At 40.2% G+C, this 24458-nt stretch overlaps 1 protein-coding gene across 2 annotated transcripts in view; it reads right to left on the bottom strand.

Annotated features, from left to right (window-relative positions):
• CERKL (CERK like autophagy regulator) overlaps positions 1-24458 on the bottom strand; it is a 214112-nt gene that overhangs the window by 47337 nt on the left and 142317 nt on the right. The gene's annotated exons all lie outside the window — the stretch shown is intronic.

Genomic DNA, 24458 nt, shown 5'->3' on the forward strand with positions numbered 1-24458 from the left:
TCTGATTCTAAAGCCACGGCCATTAATATAGAGTTTCCTCCCCCTCTCACCTCCTTTTCGGCTAAAACAGCCTACAATTTCCTGAGAAGGCTTTCCACAAGATTTTGTGTCATTTATGTCCATTCTGCCAAATGAATATTTGTAAGAACAGATTCTGATGGATGGGAAAACCTTGCTTGCAACTAACATTCCAGTTTATCCCAAAGGTGTTTAACTTCCTCAATACTGGGCACTTTCATCCCCTTCCTTTCCAGACCAATTTTTAGCTTTCCACGCTCTTGCACTTTGAATGACAATCACTCAGTCCTGCTACACTGTCCCCAAATAAAATTTTTACCATTTTGTTCACACAAATAGAGCTTTCTTTTGGTGGTATATATTCACCACTGTTTTTGTTTTCTTTTTTTGAGAAAAAGACCAAAAATTTTGAAAAAAATTATATTTTCTACTTTGTTTTAAAAGAAATTCAATAAAATGTAATTTTGTCACAAATTTAGGCCAGAATGTATTCTGTTACATGTACTTGGTAAAAAAAAAAATCCTGATAAGTATGATAATTGGTTTGTGTGAAAGTTATAGTGTCTATAAGCTATGCTACGCTAATGTACTGACTGCCTATCTCATTTCTTGAGGCCCTAAAATATCAGTACAAATACCCCCAAAAGACCCCTTTTTGTAAATATGACAGTCCAAGGTATTTAGTAAGAGGCATAGTGAGTTTTTTGAAGTTGCAATTTTTTGCCCACAATTGTTTGGAAAATTAAGAATTTTTTTTTTACTCCACAAAATAGTCATATTAACACGTTATTTCTCACACATGCATACCTCCCAACTATTCCAGATTTGCCAGGACCGTCCCGGAATTTGATGCAAGTCCCAGACTCCTGGCAAATCAAGGCTGAATGGAGTCCAGTGCCGGAACAAGTTCTAGCACTTGGCTCCAGTGACTCCTCTGACGGGGGTGCACTAGCATGGGCTCCTGTCACTGCCTGCTTTGGGGCTCCTGTCATTGCCCCCTGTGGGGCTCCTGTCACTGCCTGCCTGTGGGGCTCTTGTCACTGACCCCCAGCTGTGGGGCTCCTGTCACTGCCCCCAGCTGCAGGGCTCCTGTCACTGCCCCCAGCTGCAGGGCTCTTGTCACGGCCAAAAGCTGCGGGGCTCCTGTCACTGTGGATAGAGGAATCTCCTCGTTTTTTCTTGTTCAGCCCACTGGCTCACCAACTTAAGCATATTTTAAGGATACAAGGCGGCTTTTGTTTTATTTAAGCACATCCCTTTGACAGTGACAGGGAAGGGGGCGGAGGCAGGCAAGTAACAAGGGTGTAAGAGGATATGTTCTGGAGTTGTGCTTTGAGAGGGGAGAGAACTTGTGCTGGAGGGGGGATTGGATTTGAAATCCCCCCACTCCACCTTCTAGCACAAGTCCTCTTCCCTCCCAAAGCACCCCCACCCCCCCCCCCGGTATATATCTGACCCATCCAGAACAATTCTGCACCTCCCCCAGTATGTATCTGACCCCTTTATTAAGAAAAAACATAATTAAAACTACTCACAAAAGTAGATGGAAAAATCACACTTAAAACAGTCTTTGACCTGTGACTATCTGTCCACTGGTAGCAGTCTCCAGATCCTAAGAAGAGGACATGCAAACCTCTGCTGGCTGACGCGTTTCAAAGATAATACCTTTTTCTTCAGAGCCTCTGAGGCTCTGAGGAAGAAGGTGTTACTCTTACTGTATGGGGACACTGGGGTAAGGTGTGGGGTAAGGCTTTTACTGTGTGGGGACACTGACAGAACACTGTGTGAGGACACTGTTTTGGGGACTCTAGCTGGGTGATCAGCGTGTAAAAGGCTGTAAAAAACACAGATACGCTCTCCTCCTCCTCACTGACAGGCTCTGTGTGAGGAGAAGGAGAGCTGATCACCTGATAATGGCTCTCTGTTTATATCACATGATGGCTGTGACTGGACAATATGATTAGGTCAGGGCTCTGTGCAGGTCACTCCACATTAAAACCCATCAAATCATATCATTATAGACCTGGTTTTGTATAGGAGCAGAGTCATGTAGGGTCGGACTTTACTGAAACTGTTGTCCCAAGGTTCAAAGCGCACAATTATCCAAAACTGGTTTGTAAGCTGTAGCATTTACACTATCATTCACTAGAAGCACTGGAACTCAAGAATTTGGAGGGGTGTTCACATACTTATGGCCATATACTGTATCATCGGATTATTATATTGTAAAAAGAATAAAAACATTTCTAAAAATGTTTTTTTCGTTTGTTTTTTAACTGCTTGCAGACTAGCCGCTGCAGTTGTACTGCGGCAGAATGGCATGGCTGGGTGAAACAACGTTACCTTACGTTGCGTCGCCTTTTGGCCACTAGGGGCAAGCCCACGTCGTGTGCCCAGAGCCAATGCAAGTGTCCAGCGGGCGCAATGACCGCTGGGCACCCGCGATTGCTTGTGACAGAGCGAGAACCGGGATCTGTGTGTGTAAACACACAAATTCCAGTTCTTTCAGGGGAGTAGAGAGAGATTGTGTGTTCATACTAAGTATGAACACCAATCTCTCTCCTCCTACACAGTCCCACCCCCCCCCTACAGCTAGAACACACCTAGGGAACACAGTTAACCCCTTGATCACCCTAGCTTTAGCCCTTTATTGCCAGTGACATTTATACAGTAATCAGTGGATTTTTACTTATAAAAGTAAAATTTTAATTTATACAGCACTGATCGCTGTATAATTGTCAATAGTCCCAAAAATGTGTCAAAAATGTCCAATCTGTCCGCCGCATTCCCGAAAAAAATATACGCTTATTGCAAATTTTATTACCAAAATATGTAGAAGAATACTAAAATGAGGAAAGATGTCACTTTTTTAAAAAAAAATTAGGGATATTTTTATAGCAAAAAGTACAGAATATTGTGGTGTTTTTTTTTTCAAAAGGTTGAAAAGTTCAAGGGGGCCGAATACTTTCGCAAGGCACTGTATATATATACAGTGCTTTCCGAAAGTATTCGGCCCCCTTTAACTTTTCAACCTTTTGCCACATTTCAGGCTTCAAACATAAAGATATAAAATTTAAATTTTTTGTAAAGAATCACCAACAAGTGGGACACAATTGTGAAATGGAACGAAATCTATTGGATATTTTAAACTTTTTTAGCAAATAAAAAACTGAAAAGTGATGCGGGCAAAATTATTCGGCCCCTTTACTTTCAGTGCAGAAAACTCACTCCAGAAGTTCAGCGAGGATCTCTGAATGATCCAATGTTGCCCTAAATGACTGATGGTGATAAATAGAATCCACCTGTGTGTAATCAAGTCTCTGTATAAATGCACCTGCTCTGTGATAGTCTCAGGGTTCTGTTGAAAGCGCAGAGAGCATCATGAAGACCAAGGAACACACCAGGCAGGTCCGTAATACTGTTGTGGAGAAGTTTAAAGCCGGATTTGGATACAAAAAGATTTTCCCAAGCTTTAAACATCCCCAGGAGCACTGTGCAAGCGATCATTTTGAAATGGAAGAAGTATCAGACCACTGCAAATCTACCAAGACCTGGCCGTCCCTCTAAACTTTCAGCTCAGACAAGGAGAAGACTGATCAGAAATGCAGCCAAGAGGCCCATGATCACTCTGGATGAACTGCAGAGAACTACAGCTGAGGTGGGAGAGTCTGTCCATAGGACAACAATCAGTCATACACTGCACAAATCTGGCCTTTATGGAAGAGTGGCAAGAAGAAAGCCATTTCTCAAAGATATCCATAAAAAGTCTTGTCTAAAGTTTGCCACGAGCCACCTGGGAGACACACCAAACATGTGGAAGAAGGTGCTCTGGTCAGATGAAACCAAAATCAAACTTTTTGCCCACAATGCAAAACGATATGTTTGGCGTAAAAGCAACACAGCTCATCACCCTCAACACACCATCCCCACTGTCAAACATGGTGGTGGCAGCATCATCGTTTGGGCCTGCTTTTCTTCAGCAGGGACAGGGAAGATGGTTAAAATTGAGTGGAAGATGGATGCAGCCAAATACAGGACCATTCTGGATGAAAACCTGTTGGAGTCTGCAAAAGACCTGAAACAGGGATGGAGATTTATCTTCCAACAAGACAATGATCCCAAACATACAGAAAAATCTACAAAGGAATGGTTCACAAATAAACGTATCCAGGTGTTAGAATGGCCAAGTCAAAGTCCAGACCTGAATCCAATCGAGAATCTGTGGAAAGAGCTGAAAACTGCTGTTCACAAACGCTCTCCATCCAACCTCACTGAGCTCGAGCTGTTTTGCAAGGAAGAATGGGCAAGAATTTCAGTCTCTCGATGTGCAAAACTGATAGAGACATACCCCAAGCGACTTGCAGCTGTAATCGCAGCAAAAGGTGGCTCTACAAAGTATTAACGCAAGGGGGCCAAATAATTTTGCACGCCCCACTTTTCAGTTTTTTATTAGTTAAAAAAGTTTCAAAAATCCAATAGATTTCATTCCACTTCACAATTGTGTCCCACTTGTTGGTGATTCTTCACAAAAAATAAAAATGTTATATCTTTATGTTTGAAGCCTGAAATGTGGCAAAAGGTTGAAAAGTTCAAGGGGGCCGAATACTTTCGCAAGGCACTGTATATCTATATATCTATCTATACCATAGTTTGTAGATGCTATAACTTTCACCTAAACAAATTAATATACACTTATTGGGATTTTTATTTTTTTAGCAAAGACAGGTAGCAGAATACATTTTGGCCTACATTTATGAAGAAATTTGATTTTATGATATCTTTTATACCAGAAAGTAGAAAATATTTATATTTTAAAAATTCTTGTTTTTTTTTTCATTTATATAGCAAAAAAAAAAAACACTGGTGATCAAATACCACCAAAAAAAGCTCTATTTGTTTGAATAAATGCTATAAATTTCATTTGCTTACAGTGTGTTGTATGACTGCACAATTGGCAGTTAAAGTAATGAAGCGCTGAATAGCAAAAAACGGTCTGGTCATGAAGAGGGTAATACTTTCCGGAGGTCAAGTGGTTAACAATACTCTGTAAACATCTAGAAACTGAGCTTGCTGAAGTTTTAGAAGAGGAATGTTGTCCCAGTCCTGCCTGATATAGGATTCTGTTCAACAGTCCTAGGTCTTCTTTGCCTTTTTTTGTTTCAAAATGCACTAAACATTTTCAAATGGTGAAAGGTTTGGACTGTAGACAGGCCAGTTAAGCACCTGGAATTTTGTCTTGCTGAAATATGCAAGGCCTTCTCTGAAAACTATGTTCTCTGGATGGGAACATATGCCGTTCTAAAACGTGGATATATCTTTCAACATTAATGCTGCCATTCCAGATGTTCATGCTGCTCATTCCATATGCACTAATGCACCCCCATACCATCAGGGATGCTGGATTTTGAACTGAGCACTGATAATAGTGCAGTGATGCAGTGATGTATATGCCCTTGTACACACGGTCGGACATTCCAACAATAAAATCCGTCGGATTTTGTCCGAAACTGGTGTTGCATACACACGGTCGGACAAAGTTGTCAGAAAATCGGATCGCACGTAACGTGATGACGTTATTTCGTTACTACGTTCAGGCTAGTAGCCAATAGCTTTGGTCTAGGAATTTGATCTGAGCATGCGTGGCACTTTGTCTGATCGGAATTCTCTACACACAATCGGACAAAGTACGATCGGATCATGTTGTCGGAAAGTTTTATAGCCCAGCTCTAAAACTTTGTCGGTCGGATATTCTGACGGAAACAGTCCGATGGAGCTCACACACAGTCAGATTATCTGACAACACATCTGTCCGATCTGACATTTTCCGTCGGAATGTCCGACCATGTGTACAAGGGCTATCACAGAATCATGCCTATTTTTAATGCAGTGCCACCATAGGTCCTGAAGATCATGTGGACTTCTGGACTTCTAGCAGCTCTCTTCTCAGTGCTCAAGGCTGCTCAGCTGTCAGTTAATTACCAGCCACTCACCGTTTCCGCACTAACTCACCTGGTTACCATTACTTGCCTAATTAGTCCAGCCCACAGCCAGCCCATTTTTGCTATTTAAACTGCCTTGTTCATTCCCTTGCCTTCGCCTGGTCAACATCCTTGCTGTGTTCCTGTTATGACTTTGCCTGGCTGACGTTTCTTCTGGTTCCTGATCTTTGGCTTCTGACCATGCTGATTCCTAGCATCCCAATCCGGGCTCGTCTGATTACCCGTTTTGGCTTCCTAACCCTGGCTTCTGTTTTTGAATATGTTCCTGATCTGTATTTTATCATTACATTAAAGGTGTGATTTTAACTGCATTTTCTGTCTCTGCCTGGTTCATGGTCCAGGACAGCATCCAATATTGCAATGTAAATAAAATATCTCAGTACAGCGCAAATACATAAAACTCTTTACAGTGAAATGCTAAATGCATAAATAAAAGTCCATATTAGTGAATGATACAATATACAGTGATCAGGAAAGATCAAAAAGAGTCCACTTGTGCAGTGTGTCTTTAATCAATATATCCAGTGACGATGTGATCCCTTCACCAATGAACTAGTTGGACTCTCACCTCATCGAATGGACCCCTGATAAATCAGATAGGTCAAAAACACATGTTCCCATCAAGGGTGAAGTATAAGGCTACAGCAAACCAAACGGAAGTATTTCCAGATAGAATCTCCTCAATGTCATCAGGTCAGGAAAATGTCATATATGAAAAAGAACAAGCAGATCTAGTGCTCTCCGTTTGATAACGATTTATTAAAATAAATAAATAAAAACAAATTTCCACTCACATTTCTAGGCACTGATCTCCAGTGCCGAGTGCAAAGCGTGTGTTATTGATCCCCCTGTACAAACTGAAAGCAGGCTTTTCTCTTTTCTATCCGGCTTTTATGCGTGTGGTAGATGTACGGCATGTAGGCACTCTAGATGCAATATGAAAAGGAGAAAATCCTTCATAGCCACTAGTAATAATAAGGAATACAAGATCGATAAACTTATCACTTGTTCCACTATAGGGGTGGTATATATGTTACAATGTGGATGTGGTCTCCAATATATCGGTAGAACCTCCAGACCCCTACATGTGAGATTGGGTGAACACGTAAATAATATTAAAAAGGGCCTGAAGACTCATAATGTGTCTCGCCATTTTAAATTGGTGCATTCCCAGAATCCCAGGAGTTTGAGCTTTTGGGGGATTGAGAAGGTCACCAAGCATTGGCGTGGAGGTAACTTCATACGCCAATTAAGCAAACGCGAATCCTATTGGATCCATGAAACACGGGTTCTTGCCCCGGGCGGTTTAAATGTGGAATTTGATTTAAATTGTTTCATTTCGGACAGATAATTGTTTTACTTTATAGTATCTGATTTTTTAATTATTCATTGTAATATCTTTTATTTATATTTATTTTTTGTATATATTTTTTGATTTTTTCCTTACATGTATGGTATATGTTTAAGTTTAATTATAGTTATGTTTGTTTGTTTATTCTTCATGTATGGATCAGTGTAGCTTTCTGATGACGTCAGCGACATTTGCGGGTATATTCGTTAGTTCTTATCATTGGTCATGCGACCTACCGGGAGATTCGCTTAAGGCTTTCTGCTGTCCGTTTGGGCAACGTCTCATTCGTTTCTCTGCATGTTTTATGCGAGAACTCTTAGTGGGTGATTTTCTGTTGCCAATCAGCGGACTTGACGTGCGCTTCTCTCTGGTGTTGATTTTAATTTTGTTTTAAATATGTTTTTTTTGGCGCTCATAAAGTTTTCTATATGCCCTTTCCTCTCCCCCTGTGTATGGAGCGATCACAGATGTATGTTCCGGTGTCACGCTAGTAGCGGCACTTGCCTTGCGCATGACTCCGCCGTTTATTGGTTTAAATTTAGTGTGTTGGTATAAAGCGGCCGTCCGACGTCATTCCGTCACCGCTGATGAAGTCCCGCCCACTCCCTGGGACGCAACGCGTACGGACCACGTGACTCGCGTCGTGACGTCATCCGCCGGCTAACACACTGATCCATGCATGTTATTTCCTGCTTTGCACTCGGCACTGGAGATCAGTGCCTAGAAATGTGAGTGGAAATTTGTTTTTATTTATTTATTTTAATAAATCGTTATCAAACGGAGAGCACTAGATCTGCTTGTTCTTTTTCATATATGACATTTTCCTGACCTGATGACATTGAGGAGATTCTATCTGGAAATACTTCCGTTTGGTTTGCTGTAGCCTTATACTTCACCCTTGATGGGAACATGTGTTTTTGACCTATCTGATTTATCAGGGGTCCATTCGATGAGGTGAGAGTCCAACTAGTTCATTGGTGAAGGGATCACATCGTCACTGGATATATTGATTAAAGACACACTGCACAAGTGGACTCTTTTTGATCTTTCCTGATCACTGTATATTGTATCATTCACTAATATGGACTTTTATTTATGCATTTAGCATTTCACTGTAAAGAGTTTTATGTATTTGCGCTGTACTGAGATATTTTATTTTGATATGTGGGATTTGGTAATTTGACCTACAGTATTCTAGCTGCATTTTTTCTTTTTATATTTACTTTTACTGTTTCAATTTTTTAGCGCTGGTTGATTTTTTCACTATATTTTTTGCACCAATTTACTACAATTTCAGCAGCTAATATGGATGTATTTCAATATTTGGAAAATAGAGAGGTTAAATTAAGTGATGTTTTTTCACGTACCCCTATTTCTGAACAAACCCCGGATGTGGTTTTGGCCTTTAGAAAACTTGGTCATGTTTTTGAGAAAAAGGTTAAAGCTTGGTGGGATATTGTCTCTTTCCAGCAATATATTTCAGCTAGACTAATACCACGTCGTTTAAGATGGGACGTTCCTCCTAACGATGGACTCCTGGATAGGGATTCCATGTTGGAATGGGAAAACTTTTTTCTCAATAAAGGTCTAGAATTAATGGAATTTTTGCTGAAACGTAAACAAAGAAAAATGACCATTCTAGATAGTCAGATCAATGAGATTAAACATTCCATTGAATCATTTAAAGACACTCCTGATTTCATTAGACTCTCTGTTGAACTAAAGGACAAAATGGCAAAGTGGGACTTTGAGGTCCAAAATAAGAAAAAGAAAAAGTTCATAAGAGACTCAGATGACTTCAATGGGGGTAATGTCTTTAAATGGCAAAAAATGAATCAAACCGAGGGAGATATCCACCATGATACTCCTATTGAGGTTGATGCTATGGCCCCTATACCACCACTTGGTTCCTTAGGCCCCTTTATTCCGGAAAATCTGGTGCCAGATCCCGTTAATACTAGGAGTAGTGCACCGAGGGGAGGTACTTATAATAGGGGACCCCGTAATAATTACGGAAAGAAAAGAGGTAGAGGTAATGGTAACCGTGACAGGAATTCTGACTCCAGGGCAGGCCCTGTTAATGAGTCTCAATACTATTATGGTTACCATTCTCCTAGCAGACAGGGTGGGTATCAGTCTGATTATGGTTCCCATCAGAGGGTTCCTTATGGTGGTCAACCGAGATACACTCTACCTGTGTCTAATAGGTATGCACCATTACAATATGGAGGAGCCGGTGAGGGAGGGGATTTTTTGGGTGCACAGAGTGGACCCGGAAGGGGCCCTTATGTGCAGCCCCCTATCCACCAGCCCATCCATCCACCATTTGCACCTCCACCTATCCATCAGGAGTGGTGGAGACAGCAACCGTACGGAACCCCCCAGTCGGGCAATCAGGTCCGAAAAAGAAAAGAGAGAGAGGAAGGAGAGGGGGCAGGAGAATTCAAAAAACAAAAACCCCAATAGGGGCAGGCATATACAACTTAAGTGGATGTCCATTAAGCGATAATGAGTTAAAAGTTTTAGATAGGGGTCTAAAATTCGCTCCGGTTAGGAATTTTAGTAAATTCCATACATATGTTAACATCCAAAAGTTTGTTAGGAATTTGAACATGAAAAAATATTTTCTATCCAACCCTGCTAGACAGGTGAAAATATTTGAGGATCATCACTCAAATCTCCGTAATAAATCCACGTTTAACCCCCTAAACACCGATAACAAGTTTTTGGAGGTTTTTAAGAATGTTGTTATAAATGATCTAGACAATCTTAAAGTACGCAAAGTAAAGGACCCCCAGTTTATTAAATTGGGAATTGAATCCCTTAGGAGCAGGGATGACATAGTCATACGCCCCGCGGATAAAGGGGGGGGATTGGTGATCTTGAATAGAACTAATTATATGTCCGAAATGAATAAACTTGTCAGTGATACTGACACATATCATATCTTGAACAAAGATCCTATGTTACAGTATAAGGATGAATTACATTGGCTAATAGAAGAAGGGAAACATAAAAATATTCTCAATAAAAAAGAGGGATCTTATCTTGACCCATTATTTTGCCGTACCCCCATTATATACAGCCTGCCAAAAATCCATAAGGATTGTGTTAATCCGCCTGGCAGGCCTATTGTTAACGGTATTGACTCTATCTCCTCTAGAGTGGGTCAGTACATTGACACTTTTCTACAACCCCTGGTATTTAAAACCAAAGCATTCCTTAAAGACACTAAACACATTATTCAAACTCTTGAGTCATTGGATATCACTGCCTCCTGTTTTCTTGCAACTGCCGATGTCGGCTCACTGTATACTATTATAGGACACAGTGATGCGCGAGCCTCAGTTCAGTGGGCTATGTCCACTTACTCCGATCTATCGGAGTGTCATAAAAAATATATTCTCAAATGCTTGAATTTCTGTTTATCTAGGAATTATTTTTGGTTCAATCATCAGTTTTATTTACAAGAAAGGGGGGTTGCCATGGGGGCTAAGTTTGCTCCCAGTGTGGCCAATTTATTTATGGCCCACTGGGAGGAGGAAGTTGTTTTTCGGAATCGCCCCAAGGAATTAATCTGCTACAATAGATTCATTGATGATCTCATTTTAATATGGGATGGTGATCGGCGAGGATTGGATGAATTTGTCAGTACTATGAATGTTAACGACAAAAACATCCAGTTATCGTGGAATATCAGCCAAGAACGGTTGGTGTTTCTTGACCTAGAGATCACCAAAGTAAATGATGGGCTAGTATTGAAAAATCACTTTAAGCCAACTGATCGGAATTCGTACATTCCCCTGGGGAGTTGCCACCATAAGTCTTGGTTGTGCAATATCCCCAGGGGACAGTACGTTAGACTAAGGCGTAATTGTTCCTATATGGATGATTTTGTTGATCAGGCCCACACATTGTCCTCTAGGTTCCGGGAAAAGGGTTATGATCCATCTACTCTTGAACATGAAATATCTAGGGTTCAGCAGATGGATAGGTCCCTTCTGATTAAAGATAAGGCAAAAAAATCAGGTGTGGAAGGGGTTAAATTTCGAATGGTCCTTGATTATAACGTACAGTATAAAAAATTTGAAAAAGTTGTGGCCAAAAACTGGTTTATACTGAAACAAGATCGAGTGCTGGGTCCATTGTTACCCGCACGTCCTTCTTTCATATATAAAAAGGCTCCATCATTGCGTGACCAAATAGCACCGAGTGTTATTGATCCCCCTGTACAAACTGAAAGCAGGCTTTTCTCTTTTCTATCCGGCTTTTATGCGTGTGGTAGATGTACGGCATGTAGGCACTCTAGATGCAATATGAAAAGGAGAAAATCCTTCATAGCCACTAGTAATAATAAGGAATACAAGATCGATAAACTTATCACTTGTTCCACTATAGGGGTGGTATATATGTTACAATGTGGATGTGGTCTCCAATATATCGGTAGAACCTCCAGACCCCTACATGTGAGATTGGGTGAACACGTAAATAATATTAAAAAGGGCCTGAAGACTCATAATGTGTCTCGCCATTTTAAATTGGTGCATTCCCAGAATCCCAGGAGTTTGAGCTTTTGGGGGATTGAGAAGGTCACCAAGCATTGGCGTGGAGGTAACTTCATACGCCAATTAAGCAAACGCGAATCCTATTGGATCCATGAAACACGGGTTCTTGCCCCGGGCGGTTTAAATGTGGAATTTGATTTAAATTGTTTCATTTCGGACAGATAATTGTTTTACTTTATAGTATCTGATTTTTTAATTATTCATTGTAATATCTTTTATTTATATTTATTTTTTGTATATATTTTTTGATTTTTTCCTTACATGTATGGTATATGTTTAAGTTTAATTATAGTTATGTTTGTTTGTTTATTCTTCATGTATGGATCAGTGTAGCTTTCTGATGACGTCAGCGACATTTGCGGGTATATTCGTTAGTTCTTATCATTGGTCATGCGACCTACCGGGAGATTCGCTTAAGGCTTTCTGCTGTCCGTTTGGGCAACGTCTCATTCGTTTCTCTGCATGTTTTATGCGAGAACTCTTAGTGGGTGATTTTCTGTTGCCAATCAGCGGACTTGACGTGCGCTTCTCTCTGGTGTTGATTTTAATTTTGTTTTAAATATGTTTTTTTTGGCGCTCATAAAGTTTTCTATATGCCCTTTCCTCTCCCCCTGTGTATGGAGCGATCACAGATGTATGTTCCGGTGTCACGCTAGTAGCGGCACTTGCCTTGCGCATGACTCCGCCGTTTATTGGTTTAAATTTAGTGTGTTGGTATAAAGCGGCCGTCCGACGTCATTCCGTCACCGCTGATGAAGTCCCGCCCACTCCCTGGGACGCAACGCGTACGGACCACGTGACTCGCGTCGTGACGTCATCCGCCGGCTAACACACTGATCCATGCATGTTATTTCCTGCTTTGCACTCGGCACTGGAGATCAGTGCCTAGAAATGTGAGTGGAAATTTGTTTTTATTTATTTATTTTAATAAATCGTTATCAAACGGAGAGCACTAGATCTGCTTGTTCTTTTTCATATATGACATTTTCCTGACCTGATGACATTGAGGAGATTCTATCTGGAAATACTTCCGTTTGGTTTGCTGTAGCCTTATACTTCACCCTTGATGGGAACATGTGTTTTTGACCTATCTGATTTATCAGGGGTCCATTCGATGAGGTGAGAGTCCAACTAGTTCATTGGTGAAGGGATCACATCGTCACTGGATATATTGATTAAAGACACACTGCACAAGTGGACTCTTTTTGATCTTTCCTGATCACTGTATATTGTATCATTCACTAATATGGACTTTTATTTATGCATTTAGCATTTCACTGTAAAGAGTTTTATGTATTTGCGCTGTACTGAGATATTTTATTTTGATATGTGGGATTTGGTAATTTGACCTACAGTATTCTAGCTGCATTTTTTCTTTTTATATTTACTTTTACTGTTTCAATTTTTTAGCGCTGGTTGATTTTTTCACTATAATATTGCAATGTAGCCTTGTCCCTTCCACATGATTTCTCCCGATTATTAGAATCTTTTGGTGATATTATGTACTGTACATGATGACTTCATGCAAATTTTGTAATTTTACGTTAAGGAACACTATTCCTGAAATTGTTTGACGATGCTTAGACATTTCACAGGCTTTTCACAGGATGTTGAACGTCTGTCCATGTTTACTTCTGGAACACTATGACTCTCTCTGATGCTTTTCTTATACCCATGTTACTCACCTGTTTCCAATTAACCTATTTAGTTGCAAAATATTATTTTGCACTTCCTTGTTAGTACCACTTACTTTGACAGCTTTTTGTTGCCCCGTCCCCACTTTTTTGAGACACATTGCTGCCATTAATTTCAAAATTACCTTATTTTTTTCATACAATTGTATATTTTAAACATTTGATATGTTTTCTATTTTCTTTTGTGAATAATAAAAAAAAAGCTTAAGAGATTTTGAAATCATTGCATTCTGTTGTTATGTAGATTTTAAACAGCATCCCCAACTTTTTGCAATTGGACTTGTAATACACAAGAAAACAACTCATATTCCAAATGTTTTGCAGAATATGGTGTTTTCCCTGGGGTTCTGTGTGGAAACACAGAAACATAGGAAGAATATACAAACTCAAAGAAAGAAAGAAAGAAAGAACACATTCAGTACATACAGTAAGTTTAGAAGAATAGAAAAATCTTAACAGTAGGTCCTAAACACTTCCATACATATTGCAAATCACTTGCAACACAATCTTAGTGCAAGGCAACAGTCAAATTTCAAAATATTAGGGCATGTGTTAGGGTAGGGTAAGTGTACATTTTTAGGTTTAGGCTACGGGGTTAAAAGTGGAACCCTTTTTGTAGTTTTGGAGTGGAGAACAGCCTAAAACCGCTTTCATATTTAATTTTTACTTTAGATTTATCAACAATAAAAACTGCCTGGAAGACAAATTATACATGTGTAATTTTCAATGAAAAACAATAAAATGTTCGCAATAAATAACAAAAACTGTATTTATTTAAAAATCAAAGCTTCTGAAATTAAAACACAGAATCAGCTCAAGATCAAGTAAATTACTGGTGTACCTGTGAAAAGCAATAAAAATCATGTCTTTCAAACTGAGTATATTACTGGCTGTCAGTAAAATTACTTTCTCGTTAACAAACCATTCTACTTGTGGTTTGCATCGACCGGCAATCTTTTCAATCAGCTTATCTGGAACTCTGAAATGAGTAATTGATTTTTCACTGTGACATGATAATGTACAAATTAAGATGTTGATAAAATGTTTAGTGTGTGTTTTCCACTATAATGACTTATTTTGTTTATATGTTTTTGTTTTTTTAACCACTGAAGGACCGCCTCCTGCACATATACGTGGGCAGAATGGCACGGCTGGGCACAAGCACGTACCAGTACATTGCTCTTTAAGTGCCCAGCCGGCGCGCTCCTGACCCGGTCCTGAGCTCTGTGACTGTGGCCGCGGGACACCAGCGGCAATCGGGTCACAGAGCTGAAGAACTAGGAGAGGTCTGTCTAAACAAACCTTTCCCCATGCTTCCTACTATGGCTGTAACCGATCTTCTGTTCCCTGTTATAAAGAAAGACGATCAGTGATGTCACATGCCAGACCACGCCCCCTACAATAAAAAAAATCACATAACATCATACATAACCCCTCCTCTCCCCCTAGTGGTTAACTCATTCACTGCCAGTGTCATTAACACAGGAATCAGTGCATTTAAATAGCACTGATTGCTGTATAAATGACAATGGTCCCAAAAATGTGTCAAAAATTTCCGATGTGTCTGCCATAATGTCGCAGTCACAATAAAAATCACTGATTACCGCCATTACTAGTAAAAAAATAATAAAAATGCTATAAAATTATCCCCTATTTTGTAAACGCTATAACTTTTGCGCAAACCAATCAATAATCGCTAATTGTGATTTTTTTTTACCAAAAATATGTAGAAGAATATGTATCAGCCTAAACTGAGTAAAAAAAAAAATTTTTATATATTTTTGGGGGATATTATAGCAAAAAGTAAAAAATATTGCATTTTTTTCAAAATTGTCTCTCTAGTTTTGTTTATAGCGCAAAAAATAAAGACCACAGAGGTGATCAAATACCACCAAAAGAAAGCTCTATTTTTGGGAAAAAAAGGACGCCAATTTTGTTAGGGAGCCACGTCACACGACATCGCAATTGTCAGTTAAAGCGACGCAGTGCCGAATTGCAAAAAGGGGCTTGGTCCTTTGGCTGCAAATTGGTCCGGGGCTTAAGTGGTTAATAACGGGTTCTATTATAAAAATCTGTGCTGATGTAACTCACAACTACAGAAGAGAAAATCTGTTTACCCAGGTCATGGATGGATGGAATGGAATCTCCAATAGATCCTGCAAGGCGACTGAAATCACCCAGGATCAACTTTGGGATGAATTAAAGCAGAGACTGCAAGCCAGGCCTTCTCGTCAAACATCAGTGTCTGACATCACAAATGCTCTTCTAGAAGAATGGTCAAACATTCCCTGAAGAGTTAAAGCTGTTATAGCTGCAAAGGGTGGGCCAACTTAATATTGAAACCCACAAACTAAGACTTGGATGCCATTAAAGTTTATGTGCGCGTAAAAGGTAGGCATCCCAATATTTTTGCCATTATAGTGTATCACTACAGTACCCTATTTTTTTTTTTACATCATTCATATTGTTTTACAGTGACTTATATCAAGCATGAAGCTTCCTTAAAGTTAATGGGTTAGTCCAGTGGTCATCAACCCTGTCCTCAGGGCCCACAGGCCAAACAGGCCAAGTTTGCAAGATAACTGAAATACATCACAGGTGATATCATTTGCTGCTCAGTGATTGCAGTATTCTAGTCTGCATCTCCCCAAGGTAATACATAAAACCTGGCCTGTTAGTGGGCCCTGAGGACAGGGTTGATGAACATTGGGTTAGTCAACCTAGTTAGCTCAGTTGCTTCTTATATCTCTTGAGACTCAAAATCAATTGAAAAAGCCTCCTGCTGCAATGTCTTACTCCTTTTCCAATCTTTGTGATCTATGGTATAGAAAACACCTGTCAACAAATATGAGCTGTCCTCTTAATGGCTGTAGGAAGAATCTAAAGCTGGGAAATGAGCTGCAGAAAAATACAATAAAACATTACAAATCCAACAAAGATATAAAAATCAATGACCCTTTAAGCACATGTAATGTTACTACAACATCTTTGCCAACTATTACAAACTAGTGAGCAATTAAATTGGGGTGAAATGCATTTACAACATTTTTTTTTTTGGGGGGTATAGACTATAGGTATACATCCACTTTATCATTAAATTAACAGACTAAAGTTTTAAAACCAGCTAACTATGGAGTGTGACGCATCCTATATCTGTTCACACCAGGAAAAACTCCCTGGTATTACACCTTTAAATATGCCCCGATTCCTGGGCAGTGTTCCTGTGGACATTCTAGTCTAAATGGAAGAAGCCAGAGCTATCTCCAGTGGAACATTCGAAGGCTATACACAAACATGGTCCCTCTGGAAATCCAGAGTACTTTAAAAAACTTTAATACTGTGAGAGGTCCTCCAGATTTTTCAGCTAGAAATATCTGAGAAAATAAGGGAATATATTGCGCTCTTCCTTAAGGCCCCTTTCACACTGGGGCAGTGGGTGCGTCGGCGCTTCACTGTCAATTTCGCTATCAGGGTGCTTTTACCCCCGCTAGCGGCCATGAGAGGGTTAAAACCACCTGCGGGCTTTCACATTGGAGACACAGAAGAGGCTCTTTCAGGGCGCTTTGCAGGTGCTATTTTTAGCGCCGTAGCGCCTGCAAAACGCCCCAGTGTGAAAGGGGTCTAACTCCTTACTCTCCCATTAATACCTTTTTTATGTTTTCCATTTTTATTACTCCTTTCCTTTTGCCTACTCCCTCCTAAAAGTAACCAACTTCTCAATTCAAAAGTCAATTTTGGCGGGGGGTATAGGGAGGGGGGGGAGGGAAGAAGTAGTAAAAAGGCTGCTCTAAAGTTATGGAAGTACATTGAGGTGGTGGAAGCTGTTTACTGGGGGGGGGGGGGGTGGGGGGGGCTGGGGAAGGGTCTCTCTCTTTAGGGCCCACCCCGGGATCCCAGGACCCGGGGAGGTGCACACGGGGCGCCGGGTTGGGGTCTCCACCTCAAGGGAGGAGGTGCAGACACCAGGACGGGGATATATCCAGGGTGGATGCAAGAGGCCCGGAGATGGGCCATGGGGGGGATGAGGGTGGGGGGGTGGGAGAGGAGGGTGGGGGGGGCGGGGGAGGAGGGGGGGGAGGGAGAGAGGAGAATAACCTATAGCTCAAGATTTCGAGTAAAGGGCATTATTTGGGTTCCAACATGACAATGGTAAACTGTGTGTCGTATAATGTGAGAGGTCTAAATGTAGCTAACAAACGGTTTAAGATACTAAGAGAATTGGAGCAACTTAATGCAGAGATCGTGTTCTTACAGGAAACGCACTTAACCCATGAAAGTAAAATTAGACTGTACTCCCCAAGATACCCGACCTGGTTCTATGGAGACTCAGTCTCAAGTAGAACAAGGGGGGTAGCAGTGGGGATAGGCCGGGATATCCAATTTATAGTAGAGGGCAGGATGGGAGACCCGGAAGGGAGGTTCCTGTTTCTAAAAGGAAAACTATGGGGAATAAAATATACCTTGGCAAATATATATAGCCCGAATAAGAATCCAATAACTTATCTGAGAAAGATACTGGGAAAACTTTGGGAATTTAAGGAGGGGAGGGTGATTGTGGCAGGAGACCTGAATTTTCCGATAAATCCGAGACTGGATAGTTCGTCCCATGCACGGGAGACGGCGAACATGCAGCGAAATGTAATTAAACAATGGATGACCGAATTACAGCTGATAGATGTGTGGAGAATACAACATCCGAAGAAACGAGATTATTCGTTCTACTCCCCCGTGCATGGGACGTACACCAGGATAGATTATTGGCTGGTGGAACATCAGCTATTGGAGGAAGTGGTAGATACGGACATCGGAACTAGGACTCTGTCGGACCACGCGCCTGTAACCATGAGAATTAAAATCCCAGAGGTAAAGAAACCCCCGTTTACCTGGAAACTAAATAAAGATCTATTAGACGTAGAAGGAGAGGAAACAATAAGAAAGGAGCTGCAATTTTTTTTTGCCTCAAATGGGAAGGACGAGATGGCGGAGAACATACTATGGGAGGCCCATAAGGCTTACATAAGAGGAATATATATCTCACTTGGGGCAAAAAGAAAAAAAGAAAGGAATAAAAAGGTAAAGGAATTAAGAGAAGAAATTAGGAGATTAGAATTAAAACACAAAATAGAGAAACAAAATGGAAAGGGACAGATACAGGGGCTACAACGGAATCTAGCTATAAAAAAACTAGAGCTGGAGGAAACAATAGAGCAAGAAGTAAGGAGAGAATATCATAAAATAACGAAAGAGCGATATTTCTTGGGAAACAAGAATGGCAAGAGTTTAGCTAGGATATTGAGGAAAAAGAAAGCAAAAAATTATATTGAGAAAATAATAGATAAAAAAAACGAGATCAAATATAAGACTGAAGATATAGCGGAGGTATTTAGAGAATACTACGAGCAATTATATTGGGTGAGAAAAAAGGAGACAGAGCAGCAAGAGAATATTAGAAAGAGGAAAATCAAAGAATATATAATAAACGCTAAGGTCCCTACACTATCACAGGAAATAGTACAGGAATTGGATTCTCCTATAACAACATCCGAAGTAAACCAAGCAATAAAAGAAACAACAGGAGGGAAAAGCCCGGGCCCGGACGGCTATATAATAGAATATTATAAAAAATTTGGGGAAATTTTGTCACCAAGGTTATGTGCATATTTTAACGGCCTAGATATAAAATACGGACTGGGTAAGGAAGCCTCTCTAGCAATTATCTCCACAATATTGAAAGAAGGGAAGGAAGGTATGATATGTTCAAACTATAGACCAATCTCATTATTAAATACCGACATAAAATTATTCGCAAAAATACTAGCTACTAGAATGAAAAAAATAGTTCCGAACTTGGTCCACCCAGATCAAGTGGGGTTCGTGGGGGGCCGAGAGGGAAGGGATAATGGAGTGAGGACACTATTGCTTCTCCAGAAAGCCCAAGAGAGCAAAATCCCCAGTCTTCTCTTGTCAATAGATGCAGAAAAAGCATTTGACCGAGTAGACTGGGGATTTATGCTGGGCACGTTGAAAGAAATGGGATTTGGTATCCGAATCCTGAGTTGGATAAAGACACTCTATGAGTGCCCAATGGCAGTGGTAAGGGTAAACGGCAACTTGTCTGACCCCTTTAGAATGTACAATGGGACTAGACAGGGTTGCCCACTGTCACCCATACTGTTCGTGTTGACTTTGGAACCACTGCTGGAGACAGTGAGGAAAAATCCCGATATAGGAGGAATTGAGCTGGGGGAAGAGGTTCATAAAGTAGCCGCATTTGCGGATGATGTCCTATTTTATGTGACAAAACCTAGAATCTCCATGCCAAATTTGGTAAAGAGTATCGAGCAATATGGAGATCTATCAAATTTTAAAATAAATTTAAAAAAAACAGAGGTTTTAAGTGTCAGCACGAGCAGTGGGGAAGAACAGGATATCAAGGGCAAATTTCCCTTCCTATGGAAAAAGGAAATTAAATATTTAGGTATAAAGCTGGCAGCCTCATTAAAGGAAATCTATGAGATAAACTATATCCCCCTACTGGACGAAGTAAGAGAAGACACAAAAAAAATAATGATGAAACCATTGTCCTGGTTTGGCCGGATAAATGCCCTTAAGATGATCATACAACCAAAAATATTATATAAGTTACAGATGTTACCGATATATATTCCCCCAGTCTACTTTAATACTATTAAACGTCTAATAACCAAGCTCATCTGGAAAAATAAGAAGCCTAGAATAGCCTTAAAGGTATTACAACTGGGAAAAGAGAGGGGAGGTCTAAAAGTACCGGATTTTAAGAAATATTACGAATCTATAGTATTAACACGGGTGGTGGAGTGGACAAAATTAGATAATGAAAAAAGATGGGTGGCAATAGAACACAGCGCTGCAGAGACACGATTAGGAAAGGAAATTTGGATACCCCCAAAACACAGATCACTCGGACCAACAACACTTGCACTCACAAAAAACGTTTTTAGAATATGGGATGGAATTCACAAGCATAATAAGTGGAAATACAACTCTCCACTAATGGCATTAAAAGAAAATAATTTATTTCCACCGGGGAAGAGCACTATGGGAGGACACTGGATTAGAAGAGAAGATATTCAATTGAGACACATAATAAATGCGGGTAAAATAAACACGTTAGAAACACTACAGGAGTACATGGATATAGATGGATGGAGGTACCTCCAGCTCAGACATTTTGTCTCATCATTGCCACAACCACTGAGAAGTGGAACAGACCTTAACGCCTTAGAGCGGATATGTGAGGGGAAAATAATAAGAGTAAATATCTCACAGATATACAAGATGCTGGGAGAAGTGGACGAGACGGAGGTACCTATATATATAAAAAAGTGGGAAGAAGAAATAGGGCCACGAGGGGAGAAACAGAATTTAGAAAAAATCTTACACTTAACACACGGGACATCGGAAAATCTTAATACAATAGAAATGAATTATAAAAGCCTTGCTAGATGGTATAGGACACCAGACAAGATGAGGAGATATCAGGAAGAGCAACTCGGGATGTGCTGGAGAGGGTGTGGACAGCAAGGGACTGCGGCACATATCTGGTGGGAATGCCCAAAAATTAGAAATTACTGGAGAGAAACATTAACTTTAATAAAAATAATAACAGGAACTCAGGTACTAGAAAACCCATGGACATGTCTTTTCCATGGTACAGACACCCCAACTCAAAAGTACAAAGAAGGCCTCATAGGAAACCTAATAAACGTAACAAAGAGCTTGATACCAAAAAACTGGAGACAGGCGGAAGCCCCAAAATTGAGGGAATGGATAGGTAAAGTAGAGGACATGTATAGAATGGAGGGATGGGAAGAGGATGAGGAGAGCGGGGAAAAGAAATTTCGAAAGAAATGGAAGCAATGGAAACTGTTTAAATCAACGAAGAAATATGAAGAGGTAGTAGGGCTATAGGGGGGGGGGGGGGGGTAGTAGGATGCATATGTATATGTATACTATGTTTTATACTTTTTGTATGGAAAAAATTTAAATAAAGATTAAAAAAAAAAAAAAAAAAAGTCAATTTTTATCATTTCACTATTATATAAAGTATCAAAAAACTGAATTTAAGGCACGGTTCAAACTAGCGCAGTCATGTGACTTTGAAGCGGTCATCTCTGCACGACTTCATAACAGCTTGCATTAGCAGAAGTCAATGCAAGTCACACCAAAGTAGTGCATGAACCTTTTTCTAAGTCGGGGTGACTTGAATTGCATGTATAAGAACATTTCCATTGCTGTTAATGGGGTGCAACTTGTCATGCGACTTTGAACTCTCAAGCCGCAGGAAAAATAGCGGCAGTGTGAACCGGGGCTTAGAGTGACGCATGGCACAAACTACATTTATATGTGACCATAACAATTTTATCATGCAAAACAAAGGTATGTAATGATTATTTTTTGCAATGCATTACTAAAAACTCCTTGAAAATAAATCAGTTTTAGATGTTCCTACCCAAACGTTACTTTATTTCACAGAAAATCACATGCTCAAATGGTATAAAATACTGTAGAGTACATACAAAATTCTAATTTAAATCAGTCCTAGATCTGAAAAATGAACAGTTATTGCATACACATTAATTCTTTATTTGGATTTTTAACTTAATATATTTTTGCCTATTTGTACATAGATTGCAAACATAGTCAGCAATATGTAAATACAGAATAATGAAAAGGACATTGTTTTAGCTGAGAGGACAAAGAATTCTTTTGCAAAGGCTGCACAAAAGAAAACAATGACAATCTTGGGTTCTAATAAGGAGCATAATTATAATGAAATTACTTGTAAACATATGTTCACACATTTCTGAGTTGACTGTTTTTGCTTTAGGGAACCCTCAATTTTATTAGGAGCTTAATTTCCAGTTTTACTGTATTAACTCTTGGCATAGACAGAAAAAATAATTACATTACATACATGAACCTTGAACCCATAGTACAGATAGAAGCAGCAATACACCCAAAATGGATGTTTCAGTTCTACGTAAATGCAGAACAGCCAAATCAACAGCAGACTCATCTCTATTGGAGGCTTGATGTGGCCCACTGTGGTCACTACAGTTTAATTTCCACCTCAGTGTTGCATTCTACATTTGGTTTACATGTTCTCCAACTGAAGCATGAGAAGTGAGTGTATATTACATCCAGGTAGTTTATCAAGAATATCTCATAGCTTAAGCCTAATGCCCCGTACACACGAGCGGACTTTTCAACATCCAAACTCTGACGGACTGAGTCCGTCAGACTATTCGATCGTGTGTGGGCTGCAACGGACTTTTGATTCGCCAAAGTCTGACGGACTTTAGAAATGAAGCATGCTTCAAATTTTCCCGACGGAACTCCGCCGGACCCGGTCCCTTTCGAAAAATCCGCTCGTGTGTATGCTACTCCGACGGACTAAAACCGACGCTAGGGCAGCTATTGGCTACTGGCTATGAACTTCCTTATTCAAATCCAGTCGTACGTCATCACGTTCGACTCCGTCGGAGTTTGGTGTGATGGTGTGTGTCCAAGTCCGTTCGGTCGAAAAGTCCGCCAGAACTCCGCCAGAACTCCGTCGGAACTCCGTCGGAACTCCGGCGGAACTCCTTTGGAGGTCTGTCGGACATAAGTCCTCTCGTGTGTACGCGGCATAAGGCTGGATTCACACCTATGCATTTTTAGTGCTTTTTGCATTTTGCAGATTTGCACTACAGTTCATTTAACGTTTCCTATGGGACACGTTCTGCAGTGCAAATCTGCAAAATGCAAAAAGCACTAAAAATGCATAGGTGTGAATCCAGCCTAATTCACAAGGAATATAAGAGGCTAGCATGATTTGGTCCACCAGTGTATAACTATAATTTAAATGCCAATTCTGTGTGTACTTACTATTTAAAATTTCTGTAGCCGTTAGCTAACACGGATTGTAGCAGTGTATAATTGGAATAAATCAGAAACTAGGATAATAACAATGACCTCTTACTGGCTTTTTGGTAAACAAGAGCTTTATTACTTAAAATGTAATACCACTCCACTAGAGCACAGATACCAGACTCGAGTATGGCTTCTAAATCTTAGTACATGAACAGTTGAGTCAGTATTATGGACTACCAAGACTTACCATTCTCCTACATCACCTACGAGGAAGGAGCAGAGAGGTAGTGCAGACAAGGTTAAGATAAGATGGTTGGGAGGGGCCCTTTCTGGGGACACTGTCACTTTGCCCTACATGGTCAGGGTGACAGAGAATCTCTTTAATATGGATGCTATCCTCCCACTGTGACATAACACAGTATTGAACCACAAGAGGCTTGTGATGGACTACTAGTCGTAATGTGTACACAAAATACAGTAAAGATATAACAACTATGCAAAAAAAAAAAATTTGAGGAGGATAAATATACAAAAATGGGATCCCCAGTTTTTCCTGAGCATAGGCTTCCTAGGCCTTCCACATGCACCTTAGGGAAACTATGTCTCCAAGTTCCTTCCCTAATAAGTTCACCTTTGGCTAGACAGATTAGTAGGAGGGAGTCTGAAGGCATCATTCCTCCAGCTGTTGGAAATTAATTTCCGTGTAGAGGTGCTTCTCCTATCCCTATGATAGCCAGTCTTAATGATCATTGGCCAAAAGGAATGTGTGTGAGGCCCAATCCTTAAACTTTGCTAGTAAATGTGATCCGATCTCTGGAGTACACACAAAAAGGTAACCTCTGCTTATACATTTTTTTCACAATATGCTTGATTTGAATTGCCAACGTTTTTTTTATAGATGCACTTTATTGAGGTACTTTCTTCTATGGTAAACATA

The sequence above is a fragment of the Lithobates pipiens genome, unplaced genomic scaffold, assembly GCF_037356315.1.
Source record: "Lithobates pipiens isolate NorthernLeopardFrog02 unplaced genomic scaffold, aLitPip1_a1.2 Scaffold_22, whole genome shotgun sequence".
Lineage (NCBI taxonomy): Eukaryota > Metazoa > Chordata > Amphibia > Anura > Ranidae > Lithobates > Lithobates pipiens.